Here is a 21246-nt window from a genome sequence, read left to right as displayed (position 1 = left end):
AACCTTAACTCCCGTCCTCCAAGCACTCGACAACTTCTGGTTTGGTCCTGCCCCCCTGCAATAAATTTTGGTTGAAATAAACTTTTAAAAATTTTAACAATGCCTCAGTTTATCTTTTAACACTTAACCCTCTGAGTTTCCCAGAGCTAGCATCTTCAGATTCAAAGAGGCAATCCCCTAGCAGTTACCAGCTAAGGAAGAGGGGGCAGTACCTCTTGGAGGGCCCTTGGGAATGTGGATGGAGATATGACCTTCACAGTGACTGGGGGGTGTTGCAAACATTTAATGAAGGGGTCAGGGATGCTAAACATCCTGCAATGAAGGGACAGCTCTGTGCTATGAAGAACGTTGCCTCTCAAATGTCAAGGGCACTCCTGTGGAGGTCCCAGCTCTGGATCTGGCCTGGAACTCTGCACGGCCAATCTGAGCTTTATCTTCAGAGGACTTTGTTGAAAAAGGACGGATGTCATCATCAGCCTCATCCTCAATAAACGTATACAGAGAACCCATGGCACGGAGAGCAGGGTGCTTACCTAAGGGAAAGTAGGGAAATGATTTAAAAATCAGTGGGCTCAAAAATGGAACTATCAGTCTGCTACAATTGTCCAGGAAGCTTGCATTTAATTTAGGAATGTAATATGCCACCGCCAGCTCCCTCTCCCCGCCCCGCCATTTCTTTTCTCTCTCTCCTTCTAGATAAATGAGGGTTGGCTCCTTGAAGCCAGGAAAAACAAAATCCCTACATACACATTTCCAGTAGCAATTTCAATCACTGTACTCTCTTCTCATGTGATGTACTTTCAAGCCCACAGACTTCTCAAAATAATTAATAAAAGACCCTTGATTTACACAAAAAGTTGACCAGGCTCTGCTCTGCCATATGACTTCAGTCTTATCGTTTGAGTGGACATTTTGTTTTGTTTTTATTCCAAGTTTTGTCCATACAAAATTACACATAAAAATTAGGTAATTCTCTAACGTTGCAAAATTATTTTCAGAATGGAAACTATTTATTATGGTCAAAATTGCTGAGGGCATTTTGCCCTAAATACATTTACTTCAACTGACAAAGGAATTGAGTTATGCAGGAATAATATGTTTTATGACTTAAACGAGAATCTGCATTTTCTGAAAATCAATATATATACTTGAAGACACATTCTATGTTCTAAAGTAAACTTTTCTGCACGAGTTTTCCCTCAAATGACCTTGGTGCTAACTCATCGTCTTCTCTAGGGATCAGTGCTAGCATCCAGCACTTGGTTCCTTACATATATGCTTCTGACCTTTTTCATCTCCATGTGTGACACCTATAGCTGCATTTTCAGTTCTCATCTCTCACCAAATACCTAGTGTCACATCTGATATCGGCTAATGTGCTTTTTGCATGGAAGTTCTATTTCCTTTCTAACAGACAATGTCCCTAAACCACTTCTCCCCGCTACCTCCCCAGTTCTGTCAGTTCTCTGGGCTCTTTCGTACTCTTTCCAATGAGGGAGAGATTGAGGAGAAAGAAGGGAAGAGGGAGAGTGGATTTAAGTGCAATTTTTAGCCCATAACACCTTATACTGTTAATATGCACCCACTCCACCACCACACCCTGCTGCCCCATAACAAAACAGGAAATCTCTGGGGCTAGATGCTTCTTTTGTCCCTGGGATTCACAATTAACAAGCAGCCCATGATGTTGACAATGATGAAGACAGTGACCTCAATCAAATTTCCTTTGATGATGGGGAGCAATAACTTGAATAGTACATAACAAAATGATTAAAAACCCCTTTCAAAGTAGACTAAGCAAGAGCAAATTAGCATAATAAACTGAAAAGTCCAGGCTTCTGGGACATAGAGCACTAGTGGACCTGAGTATCCAACCTTGTCATCAAGGACCTTCTTCAGCTCTACTTTCCCGATATCAGTTCCATTCTCAGACCAGCTGTCCTCAAATCAGGCAAAGACAATCAACAGCATCTACAGCTTTGCACGACCACCACGAAGAGAGTGCCTCTTCCCCACTGCTCCTTCTGAAGTTCCAGAGCTGACTCTCATTTGCTCTGATTGGCCCAGTGTGGTCATCTGATGTGCCCACCCCCAAACCAAACAGAAATGATATGTCCTTGTTGGCTAGGTTTGGGTCTAGACCCCCACCCCATCCCAAGCCAGTGTGTGGGGTCAGCTTCAGACAAAACCCTTGGACTTAGGTAGAGGAAGTGATCCCCTAAGGAGTGGAGGGTGTCAGAAAAAAACAGGTGGATACTGGGCTGACAAAAACAACAGGTGTTTACCACAATCCCTAACAGAGATACCCAACCATAGGGTTGTGGTAAGAATTAAATCATAAGGGGTGCCTGAGTGGCTCAGAGATTAAGCCTCTGCCTTCAGCTCAGGTCATGATCTCAGGGTCCTGGGAGAATGCCCTGCATCAGGCTCTCTGCTCAGCAAGGAGCCTGCTTCCCCCTCCTCTCTGCCTGCCTCTCTGCCTATTGTGATCTTTCTCTCTGTCAAATAAATAAATAAAATCTTTAAAAAAAAAAAAAAAGAACTAAATCATAAGGATTCAAGAAGTTTATAAATCATAAACCAATTACATCTAAAATTTTTTTTTAATCGTTAAATAGATAATTCTGCTTTTCCACACACAGAAATAGAGATAGGTTGCATTTACACTAAAAAGAAAGGCAAAGGCATGCTGGGTTTTGTGGACAGAGTCTGGGGTGGTGGGAGGGATCTTGGCCATGCAGATGCGGACTCCCATCTTGACTGCACCTTCCACTGCCATGTGAACTTGTCCATGGCACTTAGCCTCTCTGAGCCCTACTTACTTCAACTGTGAAGTGAGATCCATCACACTTTTTAACACCCCATTCCTGTGAGGGTTAAAATGTATGCAAAACACACGTGGTGCCTGGCATAGCACAGACAGACATTCAAAACTAGAAACATTTACCCCTTCCCTCTCCCCTGCCTCCAGGACTCATTGTGTTGCTTTATTGTGATTGAAATTTCAATAACATAAGACATCTTAATATTGAAATGTGGAACCTAGAAAATCTTTTTTTGTAGTTTTTTTTTTGGTAGACAGAAGTAAATCAAGTTAGTCTTTTTTTTTTTTTTTTTTTGCTATTTAGACATTTTCTAAATATCCCAATTGATGGGGGAGGGGACCCGGAAATGGAACCAGGACCGTTTTCTTAAATATCCATAAGCCTGGGCCATGAACTTTGGTTATCACACTCTTAACACACCAACTCACACCATGCACAGGCCAGGGAGATGCTGTGGTGTTATAAAATGACCTTCCCAAGGTGTAGAAGTGCAGCTTGTAAGGCAACCTATGAGTCAGCAAGGAGAGTGAAGTGTGAGTAGGTAGACCATCACCGATAGGGAAGAAGTGACTAAGTGAACAAGGCTTTGTGGGCTTATTTTCGGTGGGTGCTTTGAGGGAAGTTGTTCAGGAGGAGAGGACAGAAGTCATTAAGATTATAGAATGGGGGCTTTCTTCCTGAAGGAAGTCAGCAGTTGCTCCAGCAAAAACCCACACTAACTCCTTTCTTAAAACCCCTTCCTTCCACCATTCCTCTTTGCTCTGAGAATCAGCCTCCTGGGACACATGAACTGGCTTTACTCAGTCCTGCCGCCCTCCTTGCTTTCCTTCCCTGAAGTACATCCAGAAATGCCAGGGCTCAGAAAAGATTCTCTCCCTCCTCTGTCCTCCCAGAATTGCAGAACTATAAGGACCCACCCTAGGAGGTCATGAGATCCTTCCAGGCATTTCCCAGAAAGATTCTGGCCCATCCTTCTTATAGAAGCAGGGACAAGAGGAATTCCAGGGACAAGAGGAATTCCAGGGACAAGAGGAATACTGCGCCCAGTAGAAACAGTTCCCGCGCTGGGTGGGTCGCCGGCTGCCTGGCGTTGGCACACCCGTGCAGACTGACCACCTTCTTGCTCCCCTTGCCTCTCGCTGGCTCTGCCTCACCTTTGCCTCCAGAACTTTAGACGCTAATGAGTACAGTTTCCCCAGCCTGGAGGGGAAAGGGCTGATACTGTAGGTTTTATTAATTAGCTTCTGGAAGACTATACTTTCAGGGATCATTTCTATAGTTTGTTAATTAGCTTCTGGGCAGTTAACCCAATTCAGCTGATAATTATGAAGAAACTAAAGGGAGGTCTTGAACCTCACTCTGCTGAGTCACATTGTCCCATGGAGGATGGAGAGTAGGTCACCCAGCTGTAGGACACTGGCTTTGTGAGGCTTTTTGTGGCCTTGGTGGAAGGTTCAGCCCACCAGTGCTGACTCTACACTCTTAGGAAATCCATAGGCATTGATTCGGGCTCCTTTTCTTAGTCTCAGGGAGGGGCTGAGAAGAGGAGCTGGTGCAGGGGTTCAACAAGAGAAAGGGATCCTCATCAAAGTCCCATCCAAGCAGCCCAAGGAGCCTCACAATCATGGACAGACCTTCCTCTTCTGCAGCTGAGTCCCTGGTCTCCTTGTCTGTCTGGCAGCCATAGTTCACATACAGGCCACAAGCTCCAATGGTAACAGCAGCTGACAGGCTTCCAGAACTCACCAGCTTGTGCCACCTACACCCTGGGACTGCCTGTGTTTCCTCCGCAGGGAACACAGGTGGGCCTTCACCTCCCTGGCTAACTAGACTGGGAGCTCCTGGAAGGCTGTGGCCTCACCCAGGTCCTGTCTCCTCCCCAGCTCTCAGCAACCTGCTTAGTGCAAGGTTTCGTGAGAACTCACTGATTATTTTCCAAATACCCACTTGGCCAATTCTAAGTAAATCTTTAACTTTCAAAGAGAGCCTGGGAAAATGACATATCAAAATCACTAGAATTCAGCTCATTCCTGCTGGGTGTTCAAAGGACAGTGCAATAGAAACTCAGTATCTGGCATCGTTGGTTTTCTTGGCTTTGTGCATGTTAAACCTGGTATTTTTATTGAAACAGTATTCTTAACGGTTTTTCATACTGCTCAGCTTGAGATAATTTTCAAGAGGAAGTAACGCTTCTCCTTTTCTAGGGTGTTTGAAATTGAGAACCAGGCAGATCCACACTCAGACCCTAAACAGGGCCCTGAAGTAAAGACATCGGATCCCAAAGATTACAGGTGGGGAGTTCTTAAAGTATGTCCGTATTCAAATGGAGATGCAAGAAACCCAGCTGAAAGAACTCTGAGGGAGGCTGGCTTCAGTTTACATGATCATCTCTGGAAATGGAACCTTACTTTATGTTCCTGTTATATAGGAGTGACAGTGACAACTGTGGATTGATCAAGTTCTTTTTAAAAGGGCGGTTTTGAAGATTATGAGTCTAACTTTGGAGGAACTATGGTGATGAGCAGTGACTGGCAGTGGAAGGAATCACATGTAAAAACTCCTTAAATAAAAATTTATTGGCTTTAAATAAAAAAAAAAAAAATCACTAGAATTGTCCTGACCCAGCAGATATGGACATGAACTTGGTTGGCTCAGTCCTGCCATAGCTGGAACTCTCTCACCTGGCCCTGCACACTTCCAGGTGAACAACCTGGCTGGCTGGAGAATGGGGGCTGAGGGAGGAGAGAGGGGAAGCAAGAGGAAGAGAGGGATTAGGAAAGGGACCAAAAAGAAGAAGCAGAGAGGGAGGCAGGTGAGCAGGAAGGGGCTAGAAAAGGAGACACACAGAGAAAGAGGGAGAGAGAGAAGATCAGGAAGAGCCCAGGGAGGTTGGCAGAAAGCTCATGTGGACTGGGTGTCACCGTGCCATAATTTATTCTACTGAATGCCTACTGTGTGCCAGGAACTGGTCTATGCCTTTGGGGAAACAGTGGTAAATGGTAAAGAAGACAAGCACTTTCCTCGAGGAGTTTATAGTCTCACAGAGGACTGATGACAAGTTAATATATTATAAAAGTTGTTCAAGAAAAATAGAGCAGATAATGGTCTACTCTCAAGTAGAAGTGAGCTTCAGTTCAACACTACAGTATTCAAGTGAAGACCAAATGTACAGACAGTTAAAGAGATGTTTTCATTCGGGAGATTGCAACAGGGAGAAGAATGGTGGCAAAGGAAAGAAAAAAAAAAAGGAAGGGAAGGGGTTCTGGGGTTTTAATCAGGCTGATCAACAAGGGCTTTGTCTTTAATTCTTATAGGAGCCTTGAAGAAAGATGTAAATGGGTCTTATCTTAAAATACTGGAGGGCGGGGGTGGTCCTTTGAGGCTTAGCCTTGGAACAGCAAAGAATAGGGGATTTGGGGAAACAAGGGATAGGGGATTTCTTAAATATTGCTGTTTTCCAGGAGCACAGGCTCAGGTCAGTTTCAACCCTCCCACTGACACTGTGCCATCTCTGTATTCTAAAAACCAAATGTGATTGCTTCTCACCCACACCTCAGCTCGGGAGTTCCTGCAGGCAGCCCTCTGCGATCTGGTTCCTACCTGTACCAGTTAGCTGACTGGGACCTATCATGAATGTGCCCTGACTTGGGAAAAGCCCAGGGAAGGGCACACTTAAGAGGATCTTCTGGGTCAGCCCATCCATCATGTCTACACACCTTCTGTCATAGGGTCACACTTAACTGTGAGCAGGACTGTGAGCCCAGGAAGAGGGAGAAAATGGATGTCCGGGTCACTGCCAGATGGCGTGGTCACACGTGCTTTTCATGCTGTTCCCTTTCTCTTTGGGAACACCCCCTCCCTGGCCCTTCTCTAATTGTATGGCTCTGTGTACCTTTCTGGAGACCTTGAGGCATGCTTGCCTTTAGGAATTCTTTCCAGGGCACCAGTGTGGGTCAGGTACCTCCTGAATGCACCTGAATACCTGTTACAAAACTAATAATCACACTGTTCTCCAACTGTTTCTTTTCTTGTCCATCTGCCACACTAGATCTTGGGGGTCCCTGATGTTAGGGACTCTGCCTCTGGCTCTCCATCCTAGATGACCAGCACTGCCTGCTGTTGGGTGGGCAGTTGATAATGTTTGTCAGATAAATGGACTCTGGCTCACTGCTGAACTTCCAGGATCTCTATGAGTGATAATTTCAACCAGTAATAGTCATCTGATAAGAGGTTTCACTTGAGATCTGGGTCTGGATCAGTTCTTACAGTAGGGCCCCCAAGAACATACTAAGCATTAGTACTAGAAATGCAAAGAGAGTTAGATGCCTGATTTTGAGTTCAGGACTAGCCTTAGCTCCTTGGCAGGAGAGCACAGAGGGCAACAAACTCCCACTGAATGAACTGGTCTAAGACAGCAGCCAGTTCAGAAGGAAGGTAAGGGGCTGGTAAGGCTGTGTTTGCAGAGTCTTGGGTAAGTCAAGTAAAAGTAACATAGTAACACATTAGGGCACAGTTTCTATCATTCCTGCTCTTCTCCTAGCCAGATTGAGTCAGGACCAAACACAGTTAAACCTTACTAACACAGGAGAGAAAGGCTGAGTCATTTCCATGATGACTGGCTCATGGCAGGAATCATTATCGAGACTGAGAATGGGAAAATGGCACCTCTTTTTATGTTATTAGCTGGGGCTCCATTTTTATAACTTTTGAAGAAGGAATTATATAGCTCACACATCCAAGAACAAATAAAGTGGGGAGATTACCTCATGCATGAGTAACCAGAGAGCAAAGCGACTGAAACCTATGGGCTGAGGGAGCAGAGCAGCTACCCAGAGCTACCCACACGTCTTGCCCATGGAACACCCTGGAGGAGTTAGTGTCTTCATTCTTGGGCCTGCTGAGTGCCCCGACACCTCCAATTTTAGCAATTCATGAGGGCCAAGTGGGTGAGAAAAAGGAACCGTAAGGGCCTATTTAGCCAGAGCGATTCCATCTCAGTTGAACAGTGATTTTGTTATTTATGCAGTAAAACTTAAACTGATCCTGCCTCCCCGCCAGGGGAACTTACTTAAAAGCAAGCCCGGGAAACCAGTAAAATATGGTCAACCAGTCCCTGATAGCAGAGCCCAGAATACAAGGACAAGTGAGGCCAGGTAGAGACATCCAATCAGTAAAGCGCACATACTATCTCCCTAACTACCAACGAATGTGGGTCCCCCGCCTTTTGGGCGCCACTTCTGACCAAGGTGACAGGCTAGTTCAAGTAACTACTATGGGGTGAATTGTAATTCAATTGGCCACCCGCGTGTGACCTAGCATGTCTGTGCAGCTTTCTCTGTGTGTTACAATCTCACTGGCCACCTGTGTGTGGCCAGGCTCAACCACATGGCCTTTGCTCTATAAAAGTTAGTCCGTGAGGCTGGGAGGGGTCGCTCTCTCCATAAGGGACGGCCCCAACCAGTCGGTTTGATTCTTGGTGCTGGCACGAGATAAAGATTTGCTTGACCTTCGCTTTGTATCAGTCTCCCTCCTTTGATCATGGACCCTAACAGAATAGGACCTAAACCAATTTCTTAACTTTAAACGGTTGACTTGCGTTCTAGGATTGGTGAAATCAATGAAATCAAGATGAATCATGCCTTTGAACCATATGCTTTTCTATATGTTCTGGTGCTTCTTTTCCTGGTTGGGCTGGTTCTTATTTGAGCCCTTTGGAGCCCTAGAGAGTGTCTGAGGGCACAAGGACAGGTATCTCAGGAACTACCCAAAAGACCTCAGGGACACTGTGGCCTCAAAACAGTAATTCCTGAAGGCTCTGCATTCTTGAGCTATCCCACAAGAGAGGAAAACCGCTGAGCTCTCTCTGCTGTGGTATAGGTATGTACGTGGGTTCTGTGGGAACATCACCGAGCACTCAGATGGCAATGATGGCGACGATGGTCATGATGGTCATGATGAAAGTTTACATTTATTAAAACATAAAATGTACTGGGCACTATGTTGGGGATTTACCTGCAGTGTCCTGTTCTATACTACATAACATTCATCATTTTAAGTGGGAAACATACTGGTGGGGAAGATTCTGAATAATCCAGCTTCAAAATGAATCTGACTGAAAAACCCACCCAGAAGTCTTGGCAAAGGTGTGCCCCTGAGTGCCAATCAGGGCTGGCTGTGCCCCTGGGAGCCAGGACAGGCTCTTCCCTCACATTTTATTTCAAAGTTGAGCACTTACCACCCCTGCTGTTACCACTTTACTCCAAGCTAACATCATCTCTCACCTCAACTACAAATAATAGCTTGTATTTGTTAAGCTCTTCTTGGGTGCCAGGCATTATTCATAGCATGCTTTCTGTGTTTGGTGGTTTAACCCAATAAGGTAGAGATCATTATTTTATTTTATTTTATTAAGATTTTATTTATTTGACAGAGATCACAAGTAGGCAGAGTGGCAGGCAGAGAAAGGAGGAAGCAGGCCCCTGACTAAGCAGAGAGCCCGATGCAGGGCTTGATCCCAGGACCCTGGGATCATGACCCAAGCTGAAGGCAGAGGCTTTAACCCACTGAGCCACCCAGGCGCCCCAGAGATCATTATTAAGACCATTGTGTCACACAGCTTCACGTGGTACCACTCACACTGCCTTCACTGGGCTCTAGGGGGTCATTCCACCTGGAGGTGTACAAGGTAGCAGACCTTACTATTATCATCTCCATTTTACAGATTGGGAAACTGAGGCCCAGCAGTGTTATTTAGCTGGGCCACATTCACACTGCTCCTTAATGCACAGGCATGCTTCAAACCCCAGCTGTCTGGCTCCTGAGGCTTACCCACTATGTTACACTTCTTCTCCTCCTCTTTGTTAACACCCTACATGGTCTCTCTGCTCCTGTTTTGCCCTTTCATATTCTCCAGTAGACAGACCAGTCCTTTTAAAACACATAAACCATATTTTGACCCAAGGCCTCCAGTAACTTTGCATCCATCCTAGTATACACTAGGAACAACTCCTTAGCATGCCCCCACAAGGCCCTATGTGGCCTGGCCCCTGGCCATGCCTCAAGGCTCATCACCAATAACTTTATCCCCAGCTCACTCTACTCCACCCACACTGGCCTTTCTGTTTTCTGAAGATCACACCAATCTTGGGTCCCACCTCTGGGCCTTGGCACCTGCTGTTTCTTCTGCCTCCGCCACGTACTTTTCCCAGATCTTCCTGTGGATTTACGCCTTACCTCATTCAGGACACTGCTGCACCTTCTTTAGGGAAGGTACCCTGATCTTTCCATGTAAAATATCCCCCATGTGCTGGTCTCTATCCCATTATTCTCTCAAGGGTTTCTTTCGGGTTTTTTTGTTTGTTTGTTTTTTTGGGTTTTTTTTTTTAAGATTTTATTTATTTATTTGACAGAGAGAGAGATCACAAGTAGGCAGAGAGGCAGGCAGAGAGAGAGAGGGAAGCAGGCTCCCCACTGAGCAGAGAGCCCGATGGGGGCCTTGATTCCAGGACCCTGAGATCATGACCTGAGCCGAAGGCAGAGGCTTAACCCACTGAGCCACCCAGGCGCCCCATACCATGTCTTTCTTCATAGCACTTTACAGGACTCAAAATTATACCACAGAATTATTCATCTGTTGGTTTTCACCCCTCCGGTGTAAGCAGGGACTTTGTCATCCTTACATACTGAGTCTCCAGGACCTTGAAGAGAGTCTCGTACATCATAAGGAGCTCGATAAATATTGAGTACATAAATGAGCAAGAAAGCAGGGCCACATGAGCACACAGTCAGTTGTGGGGAAGAACCAACAAAGTAGAGGAGGATGGAAAAAGGAGAAGGAAGAAGGAGGAAGAAAAGCACTATTCAGATTCCAATTTAACCACAGTTACCTAGATTTCCTTACACATGAAGCTTAGATGATGCATAGTATTTCATTTAATTCTTACAACTGCAGCAGCAAGTAATTTTAGCAGGAAAGGGGGAAATAAAAGAATAGTGGGCAGAAACACATTTACATCAATTCCTTGACAGACTCTTTGTCTAAACAGGAAAGAGCTTATTATTAAAGAAACAGACTCGGAATTGCTTATCTTAATGTAGCCTGAACCACAGGATTTTGTGTTTATTTTTCTTATGACTCAATTTTATGAATCCTGTAGGCTATTTAATTTATTGAGTTTACTTTTATTGTAGCTTCAAGATAAAAAAAGGTTTATTTCTACCATCTACTGTTCTCTCAACTCAGCTCATAAAATTCTCCCCCCCCCCACCTCAGGGTTTATGTGGATTAATTCAATTCACCAGACAACTGTGAGTTATCTCCATAAACTGTTTTGCCAATTTTTGTGGAGGAGAAGCCTGAGGTTTTCTAAGGATATGTCCAAACTAAAATTTTTATAACAGCATTACACCAGCATTTTAATACGTTGTTCATCTTAATCACATGCTGGAACAGTGACCTAATAGCTTGCAAGACAAGATCTTGCACAGTGTCCTAATCTGAAATCCTGGGACCCCCGATCCCCAATTTCAAAAAAAAAAACAAAACCCTCCCTCTGTATTAAAAGAAAGCACTCTTCAGTGGGTCAGATCCTCCCTGCTTCCTTGTCTAGCTCGACACAGGCTGGTTGGTTGGTCTGTGGTTAAACCTGATCTTTCACAATGAGGATATGGCTTCTGTTGCAGGGTTGTGCAAAACGGGGGAATCTCCTGAAGCTGGGACTTTGAGCAGAGTCCCAGGTTATGTCACAACAGCTCCAGCCAGGGGCTGATGGTCTAGCTGTTGAGCCTCACCGCCCCCTGCATCCGCCTTCTGTGCCATGGTGGAAGCCCATAAATCCAGATGGGGATTAGGACAAGGGGCAAGGATTATGGCTCACACCCACTTAGTGCTGCTCTCCAGAGGTGTCAGGAGCCCTTCAAGGGCTATTCATGCTAAAATAATAACAGAGTCCTGGTCTGAGACATTTAATAATCCCTGTCAAAAAGAATGAAAATCGTTAATCAATGTAACTTTTAAGAGGGTTTTTGCAAGCTCATTCCCTTCTTCCTGATGAAAGTGAATTGGCATATGTAGCTGAACCCCAAGGTTCAACCACCACGGTGTCGTGGGCACCCAACTTCATAGTAGGAAATTCTGGGAAGATCCCTTTCCTTAGAACCAGCCTGCTCCATCTGGCAGAGTCAACAACTCTCCACATCACTGAAAACTTACAAGTGCTCTAGACAGTTTGCTCTTGCTTAAATATCTGTGTGAAATATTTTTGATTTCCTTAAATCTCTGGTGTACTCACTGCTTTCTGAAACAAGAGAGCAATGAGGATCAGATCCCATTTGCCTTGCTGACCTAAGATCATTGGCATGAAAGCCAGCTATGAGATCATTCTGAGGTCTGCGTTGCCCCCTGAGGCTACCGAAGCATGTTGCCCCTGCCCTCAGTGGGTCTGGTGTTTGTGATGCTTCCATGAGCCATTAGTGGCCCCGGATTGTTACCTGGCCAAGAGACTGAGGATGTTGTATGAACTGTAAAGTGTGGCACCCACGGCTGGTGTTGGCATTGGGATCTCTACTGTGGAGAGAGTTGGGCTTGCTTAGGCTTTCATTCATCTTGCATGACTGTTATATGGAGTCAAAAGATCAGAATTCAAATTTCTGTTCTTCTTGCTATCCAGCCTCAGACTTCCCAAGTCCAGCTCACAAGTCAACCAGCAGTCACATCTTTTCAATGACCCTCCCCAACAATCTCCCCAAGGCCTGTCTGGGATCTTCCATGGAGTAAATGCTCACCACGTATTAGCTAAAGTACAATGGAACCATGAGTCCACCATTCTTGAAGAGAAGCAAGGAGGCAAGAAGCTGGAGGGAAATGAAAATTGCTCTACTCTTCACCCCTTTCCATCCTTTCAACACCGCCTTTGACATTTTTCCTCTCTGCTCTGCCATGCTAACTTTAACACCACCGTGTACTGGCCAGAGCCATGCGAGAATGAGGAGTCAGGTGGCTAGCTAGGTGGCCAGACTCCTGGCAAAGCAACTGGACTTTCAGCAGAGCAGGCAGGAGACCCTGGAGCCATCTTCCAGACCACAAGGCAGATGTTATCCTAAGCTGTCACCTTCTCCCATTCCCATGTCCTTACTGCTCCTTTCCTCTGGTATCACTAATATCTTCTGTAGACAGAGTTCAGCTGGAAAACTCTGAGCAAGTTATTTAATATCCATAGCAGAAAGTACTCATTGTTTAGCCCAATATCCATTCCTTACTCCCTTGGTAACAGAAGCTCTGATTTCTAATGGTTACTGAAAATGAATGTTGCATTTCCCAATCTCCCTCGTGGGTAGGTCTAACCATGTGACTAAGTTTTAGCCAATGTAATGTAAGGGAAAGTAGTATGGGTGCAACTTCGAGAAAGTGTCTTTAAAGGAAGAGGGTGCACCTCTCACCAGTTCTTTCTCCTTCTCCTGACCGAAGCTTAAGCAGCCATCTTGCACCATGAAGTGGAAGCAGATGCCAAGGATGGCAGAACAACAGATTGGAAGAAGCTCGGGTTCTAACACTACGTAATACCCCATAAGTTCTGGGTTGTCTATCTCCAAACTTTTTCAGTAAGAGAGAAACACCCCTCTCTCCTATTCAAGTCATTCTTCTTTTGGGTTTTTCTGTTACATGCATCCAAATCTAAGCCAACTGAGACATTTCTGAGCCTTGATTTCTTATTCTAAAAACTACTAATGCTGTAGAATTATTCAGAATGCTAAATAAGAAAGCTCTTTTAATATGTTCTTTTTTAAAAAGAGTAGTTAATTCATTAATTATTTAGAGTGAGCAGGGGGAGGGGCAGAGTGAGAGGGAGAGAGAGAGAATCTCCAACAAACTCTGCACTAAGTGTGAGCCTGACTCGAGACTAGATCTCACAATCCTGAGATCATGGCCTGAGCCAAAATCAGGAGTTGGATGCTTATCAGACAGAGCCACCCATGTGCCCCTCAGATGGATGTAAATAGCCAAAAGCTGAAGGAGGAGTGTCAACCCTTTGAAACAGATCTCAGGGTCCTGGGATCGAGTCCCACATCGGGCTCTGCTCAGCATGGAGCCTGCTTCCCTCTCTCTCTCTCTGCCTGCCTCTCCATCTACTTGTGATTTCTCTGTCAAATAAATAAATAAAATCTTTAAAAAAAAAAAAGAAAAAAAAGAAATGCCCTGACTTGGAGGACATGGGCAATGTCAGGGAGGGGATCCTGGAGGCACCTCTAAATTGTTCACAAAAGCATCTCAAGAGATGGAGAGCCAGCTTTAGATGACTGGCTGACCCTGAAAGGTGACACCAGTTTATGACGATCCCAAGGAGACTTTGCCTCCCCCTGCCACCCTCCCACCCATGAACCAGCCCCAGCGAGACTGAGGAGAAGCCCACCAGACTGCCACCCCGTTCCCCACAGCTGGTTTCCAGTCCACAGGCAGCCACTGGGGAAGGAGATGGGGTGTGGCCTCTTACAGGTTCACGGTGTTGACTGTTCTTGGAGACTAGACAGGCTCATTGCCAGGCGGAGTCAGCACTTGGAGCCTAAAATGACTCTAGGATTGTCTCTTACCCTAAGAACAAAAAACAACAGTCTGGGGGCCTGCTGGAGTGCTCACACAGGGCTAGGGAAGGATGAGCAGTAGTAAACAGATCATAAGGAATGCTGAGAGATGACAAATAAAAGTCCACTCTGATTGCTTTATGTGTCCGCCGGGCAGCAGGGACAGGACTTGTTTATGTGTTGATGTCTACCCAAACACAGCTGCATGGCCACAAATCAGAGGCATGTCGTCCCTCAGGAGGGCCTCCGGTGTCACGTCGCTGGAGAGAGCCACTCTGGGGCTTGGGATGTCATGAGGAATGTGCCTGGCCTGCTAGGGGAAAGGGGGCAAGTCCTCCATGAGGGGACAAGACTCTGTCCATTTTCCCTTTGGGTCAACTTTCTTCCAGTCTTCTAGGAGGCCCAGCAAGGAGCCTCTCCAGCTGCTGGTGGCTGGGCCCAGACTAATCAAAAGCAGCCCTGGGCAATAAGACTGAAGGCCTGACATCATAAACCCACAGTCAGCAGGGATTATGACTTGAGACCCATGAAGGTGTGGAGTGTCCACTGGGGTCCCTCATGTCAAGTTTATCAGAGCTTTCCTCACAGAGGTGTGCCCATTCCTCTCTGCTCTGTGGCACTAAGGCACATGGGAACCCCTGCCTCTGAAATGACTCCAAGGAACAATCATGGAAAGGAATCTCTGTCCTTCCCCTTGATAGCTAACTCCGTCCCAACTCCATATGGCATTCCTTGGTCTGGGCCAGCTGCCACCTGATAGTCCTTGGGACTGACCTGGCTGGGTGTGAGCAACACATTAATCTCACTGGAGAATGGGTATTTAACGAGAAGTACAAAGGTTAAGATAAATAAGGCTCAACAAAAAGAAGAATATCTACACGGGGAGAGAGCTGCAGAGCACAAGGTTGTCATTCTGGAACAAGCAGCCTCCGGCCACACACTGGCTCAGCTGCTGACACAGCTTCCGCTCCTGGCTTCTCCTCTTCAGTAGCTCCTAAGAGACCACATCCAGAAAGATGGAGTCCAGATGGATCCAGAAGAGGAAGGAGTCCAGCCAAGTCCCAGTTGGAGAGGGGAGTTGCTTGTGGGAAGTGGCGGGGGTGGGGCTTGGGGAGGGGAGAATCAAAGAAACTCAGACTCTTCTGGGAAGGCAATGGTAAACAAAAGGCAAAAGGCGCTGAATGGGGTGCCCTCTCTGTGGGCATCCCTGCCTTTCATTTCCTCTCATCTCCAATATCTTGTAAATGACTCATGTATTCATTCCACCGAGGTCTCCTGGGGACCTACTCTCTGCTGGACCTGGGCTCTCTGGGTTTGAGAACAAAGAAGGTTCAGCTGCTGTCCTTAGGGAGCTCAGTCTAAAGGGCAGGACAGTCACCTACAGAGAAGGTCTGAGGGAGAATGTGGTGGTTGAGCCCCCCCAGGAAGCAGATTCTGAGACAAAGTTGAGCATGCAGGGTGCCCTTGGGATCGACCTTATGGAAGGGCAGGGGAGGACACAGGATGGGTAGGTGGAGAGGCCCAGCTGCAATGTAGGCCTGGTAATGGCCTCTGCCACCCAAGGGAGCCCTGCTGCTAAAAAGGCCTCCCAGCGAGGCTGAGAGAATGTCACACTCTGCCTCAATTCCCTTTTGGTTGGGGCCCCCAGAATGGAATATGACTTGGGGAGCTGTGGCCATCCCTGGGGAGCAGCACAGCCTTCCAGCAGCTGGACCACAATGACCTCTGATTCAGGGGGGCCTGGGTGTGGGTCCACGGTGCCCCCCACATCACCCAGAGCACTCTGGGAACAGGGAGGAGGACAGTCATGGAGATGTCTCTGAGAAGAGCCTGGGGCTGAGAAGAGCTTTCAGGCAGAGAAAGGGTAGTGCATTTGAGCTTCGAGGCCTGGGGGTTGTTGTGGCCCAGCATACCGGGGAAGAGCATCCAGGGGAAGTGAGGGGGTAGCTCTCCTCACTCACCATGAAGACCTGACTTCATCACCCATGTGACACCAGGGAGACCAGACCTCTCCCCAAACACCAGGTGAGCGTAACTGTGCGTAAACAGTTAAGTTGCTGTGACCGGAGAGAAATCCCATCATGACTGGCTGGTGAGCAGCTCCATGGGACTTCTTCATTTGCAAATACTCAAATCTATTAATAAACATGGGTACAAGCTGCAGTGGGCGTGGAGGGGACACAGTGCTTTAGGGCAGACAGAGCCACTCATTTCCTGTGTGACCTTAGCCCAGTCACTGCACCTCTCTGAGCTTCCAGCCCTTCATCTGCAGAGCATAACTGACACTTCCAGGGTTATGTGGCTTCCACGAGATCAGGTATACAAAACTGCGCTGAACCGGGGGGTCCCTGGCACAGCCTTGCTGCCTTGGACCCTCATTAGGGCTGCAAGAAGTGACCCAGCCAGCCTCAAGGCCAAGGCTGTTCTGTCACTCTATCCTGAGAGCCAGCACCGCCAGCAGCACAAGCCAGAGGACATCGGCCTGCATTCAGTCTGTTCAGAGGAAGTGGTGACTGGTACTGAGCAGGGACTGGGGATTAAGTGGCCTGGTTCTTTCTCATCTGGCTCCACCAGGGCTGGGGTTGGAGATGGTTGCTTAGCGACAGTGTTAATTCATCTCTGGGACCATCCCCCTTCCCACTAGGGCAGGAATGCCACCATGCTCATCAAAACTATTGTTTTTGAGGATAGTTTGGATACTTCTTCCTAAAAGGGGTTTTTTTCTTCTGAGGTAAACCGGGGGCACTCCTCTGATGGAAATCACCCTGGGATGAAAGAACAGCTCTGCAGAGGGCCGGGGGGCTACAACTTGGGGCCCTTGCCCATTCTTTGTGGGGCAAATTATTCCGGAACAGCAGCAGGATGACCAAAGACAAGCTGCACAAGCGGGCCTCTGTTCTGTGCTTGGCAGGGAAAGCACGGGACTCTATTTTTTTTCTCTTTTTAAGCCTTTCTAAGTCCCAGCCATGTGCTGCCCCCAGGACAGAACTGGATTCCTGAGCCTCTCAGAAGAGGGGGTGGTGAGAGAGATGAGTCAGAGCACCTCCAATTAGGATGGCACCCACAGCGGCCTGGGAATTAGAAACTTCGGAACTGTTCCCCAGACAGCAGGCCTCCCAAAGCTGTCTGCTCCCCTCCACATTGATTCCTTCAGCCCTCAGCCCAGATTCCAACTGCTTTTGCAGGCCAAAAGCACCTAGCAGTGAGGCCTTAACAGTCAGATTTTCCATAAGCTGAAAGGAAGGAACGTTCGAAGAAAACATGATTTCCTCAGTGAGTATCAGCTTCAAATGATTCTCAAAGCAGAAGACAATGAAAGAAGCACACAGCCAGTCAGGTCAGCCTGGCTTATTTTAAATTCACCTCACAAAGCAAGTGTACAGCGAGAAAACTCTTTGTAAGAGCAACCAACCGAATAAATCAACTTTCGGCGAGCTTCCCAGTGCAGAAAAAGCCATAAAACATCCATCTGTGCAATAAAACCCTGCTGTTGGGATAGAAAGGTGAGAGGCCCACTGGGGGACCCTGTCCGAGTCCCGGCAGCTCTGCCTGCAGTGGCATGGTTGCCTCTGCTGTTCACGTGCAGGGACAGAGTTTGTACCCATCCCACCGAGGACTGTCCTATCAGATCAGCAAGCACCAGCTGGGCTAGAAGTGCCCTAAAGTCCACCACTATGCTTGGGCCTTTTATCTTTTAATGCCCAGCACCCTGATAACACAAAATCAGAGAACAGTCAGTGTTGCAAGTGGATAGACCTTTTTTAGTTTCTTCTGCAGTACAGAAATGCAAAAGCCTTCTGGAAAGATTCTCTCCTCCCCATCCTTAGCAATCACAGGAAGAAAAAGCCATGAGAATTAATGACCTCCAGTCCTCCTAAGCCATTTCTCACCCAGAAGGAGGGCCCTGCCTACAGACTGCTAAGAGAACCAGAAAAGAGGAGAGAGAGGTGCACTTATTTTTACTAACATGTAAGTTAGAGACATATCAGTGTCAGGCCTTGAAGGTTTGTAGCGTCACTGATGAGTTAGCTCTATCAGCTCTATCAGCACCAAGAATCCATAACAAGAATAATCTGAGATTCCCCCTACACCTGCCCTAGTTAACTGGGTGGAAGAAAGGGAGAAGTGTGTGCATCTCCTCTGTAATAGATATTTATTCAGGTCAAATCCAAAGAAAGTAGGTTATCAGTATGCCTGGGTGGCTCAGTTGGTTAAGCATCTGCCTTTGACTCAGGTTACGAGCTCAGGGTCCTGGGATTGAGCCCCGCACTGGGTTCCCTGCTCAGCGGGGAGTCTGCTTCTTCCTCTCCCTCTGCTGCTCCCCCCTGCTTGTACTCACTCCCACAAATAAATAAATAAATAAACAATATTTTTTTAAAAAGTGAGGTTTATTATCAGGAATGTACAGAAACCCAGAAAAAGAAACAGAATATTCAGGAAATATCCTCAGCGATTCTTTTTCTGCTCTTCCACCTTGTACTATGTTCTCTCCCACTGTTCAGTCTTATTTCTCCCCCTGACTGGTGCTTAGGGTCTCACTCCTGCTCATGCTTCACTTTGCACACCGTGACCATGGGACCCACATGGTCCTGGCTTCATCCATTTCTGAACATGTCTCACTGCAGTTCAGCTCCTGGCGCTAACTCATCCTCTTGATGTTTTCCATTAAAATTCCTGGGTGAGCTCATCGTGTTGAGTTAGGTCACATCAGAGGTTGTTGGACAGACAGTACATGACCCTGGGGTCAACAGCTCACCCCAGGCCATTTTCTATGCCTGGAGGAGACCCTTGGGGAGAGAGGGAGGGAGAGAGAAAAAGGAGGCTATGTGCCAGATATGGCTAAGGTAGACCTCTAGGAGAAGCACACCAGGGTATGGTGTTTAATATGGCGATCCCTTGGCTCTGGCTGACCGAGACAGCGCTAAGTTTTGGCAATGTGCATTGGATAGGCAAACATCCTGAGAAACTATTTCATTTTCATGAAATCTGCTTCATATTCAAGGGGACCAATATGGACAAACTGTGAAGGGTTTTCAGGATTCAATTAAATGTAGGTCTCTCAGAAGGACAAAATCCAAGCAAGGTGCTAGTTTGGGAGGTCACACACAAAAAGTATTAATAGGCTTAGAGTATCTAGCTTTTGATACAGGAGACCTGGTCAGACAGGGAGGAACTCTCCAGCTCTGCTTAGAATTCAAATTCATGTAACTAAGAAGACCTCTGGGCGAGGGTCATGGGAGAGGGACAGCCGAAGCCAGGGGTCTAACTGAAGGAGAGCTTCTTCTTGTCTGCCATCAGCTGCTGTGCTGGCCAGCTGACTGCACCTCCTCGTGGCCATTCCCCCCACTTACTCAGCCACAGACCTTCATCAGACGTCTTCCTCTATGCCTGAGGCACATCTGACTAGGACTATTTGCTTTCAGAAAAATCACAGTAGGGGGGCTCTAAGATCTGGCTTCCCTGTAGCAGTTATGCTCCCCCATCTTCAGCCTGACCCCAGAAAAAGGCTCTTTGTGGTTTGTGAAAGGGAAAGCCTGGGCTGTTCCTGTCAGCACTCTACTCTCACTCCTTCACTTTGACTCTCAGAACACTTCGCTTCCAGTCACCAAACATGTGTGAGTTTCCCCTAGCAAGATTTTCTCAGACACCAGCTGGGTACCCTACGATGTCACTCAGTTCTAACACTCTTTTCCTGCAGATAGCATGAGATCCCTCAGGTCAAGGGCTCAGCCCCTTCACATGTCAGTCCCACGTCCAGGTTCTGAGCTGATCTTCTGAGCAACAGGCTCTAAATCAGAAGTTACCATGACTCTTCTCTTGGGCTCAGTCAATTTTACGACACTGGTTCATAGCGTTCAGGAGAAGAGTTTAGTTACAATCTAATGGTTTATTATAAAAGGATAGGATAAAAGATACAGATGAATACCCAGATGGAAGACATGGGTATGGCAAGGTGTGTAGGAAGCAGTGAGGAGCTTCCATGCCCTCTCCAACTTGCAACTCTTCCAACATCTCCACCTCTTCACCAACACAGAAGCCCTCCAACCCCTACTTTGGGGATGTTTATAGGGACTTCAGGACTTCATCATGTAGGCATGATCAGTCACTAACTCTGTTCCAGCCCCTCTCTCTTCTCTGTAGAGAAGGGGGTGGAGGTGGAATGTGGAGCTGAGAATCCCAAGTTCCAATCATGGCGTGGTCCTTCTGGTGACCAGTCCACACCCAGGAGCCCACTCAACATCACCTCCTAAGAATCAAAGACACCCACACTACTGAGGGAATACCATGGAATTTAGAAGCTCTAGGTCAGTCAGGATCTGGGTCAGAGACCAAATATTAGAACAAAAGATGCTCCAGAGCTCTTATCACTTAGGGGGAAATTACAAGCATTTTAGGAGCTCTGTGCCAGGAACTCATGGCAGAGACTAATCTATATTTTTTTCCTCTTATCTCACGCTGTGCTTCTGACAAGCCGGCTTTTAAATCAGAACTTCCCACAGCCTTCCCCTTGCGCTCAGCCATTGGCTAAAAAGCTCCCAGAACTCAGGAAACATTTTTCTTACTATTTTGCCAATTTATTCTACAAGGATAGAACTCAGGAAAACCAGATGGAAAAGACACACACACAACAATGTTCTGTGGGAAAGGGGACAGAGCTTTCATGCTCTCTCCCAGTGCGCCACCCTCCTAGTAACCTCCGCCCGTTCACCAACCCAGAAGCTCTCCAAACCCTGTGATCTGGGGTGTTTATGGAGGCTTCATTCCATAGGCATGACTGATTAAATCATTAGCCATTGATGATTAATTCAACCTCCAGCCCCTCTCCCCTTCCCACAAGTTGGAT

The 21246-nt window shown here is 46.9% G+C and overlaps 1 non-coding gene and 1 pseudogene across 1 annotated transcript; both read left to right on the top strand.

Annotated features, from left to right (window-relative positions):
* Window positions 1-4073: 4073 nt before the first annotated feature.
* LOC122901401 lies at window positions 4074-4193 on the top strand (annotated as a pseudogene).
* Window positions 4194-4833: 640 nt separating this feature from the next.
* Window positions 4834-4958, top strand: LOC122901628. Its single transcript, XR_006383619.1, has one exon. It is a non-coding gene; the product is annotated as a small nucleolar RNA SNORA8 (small nucleolar RNA).
* Window positions 4959-21246: the final 16288 nt, after the last annotated feature.

Source organism: Neovison vison, chromosome 2 (assembly GCF_020171115.1).
Source record: "Neovison vison isolate M4711 chromosome 2, ASM_NN_V1, whole genome shotgun sequence".
Classification (NCBI taxonomy): domain Eukaryota; kingdom Metazoa; phylum Chordata; class Mammalia; order Carnivora; family Mustelidae; genus Neogale; species Neogale vison.
The sequence above is the reverse complement of the archived record's forward strand: the minus strand, read 5'-3'. Positions and strand labels throughout refer to the sequence as shown.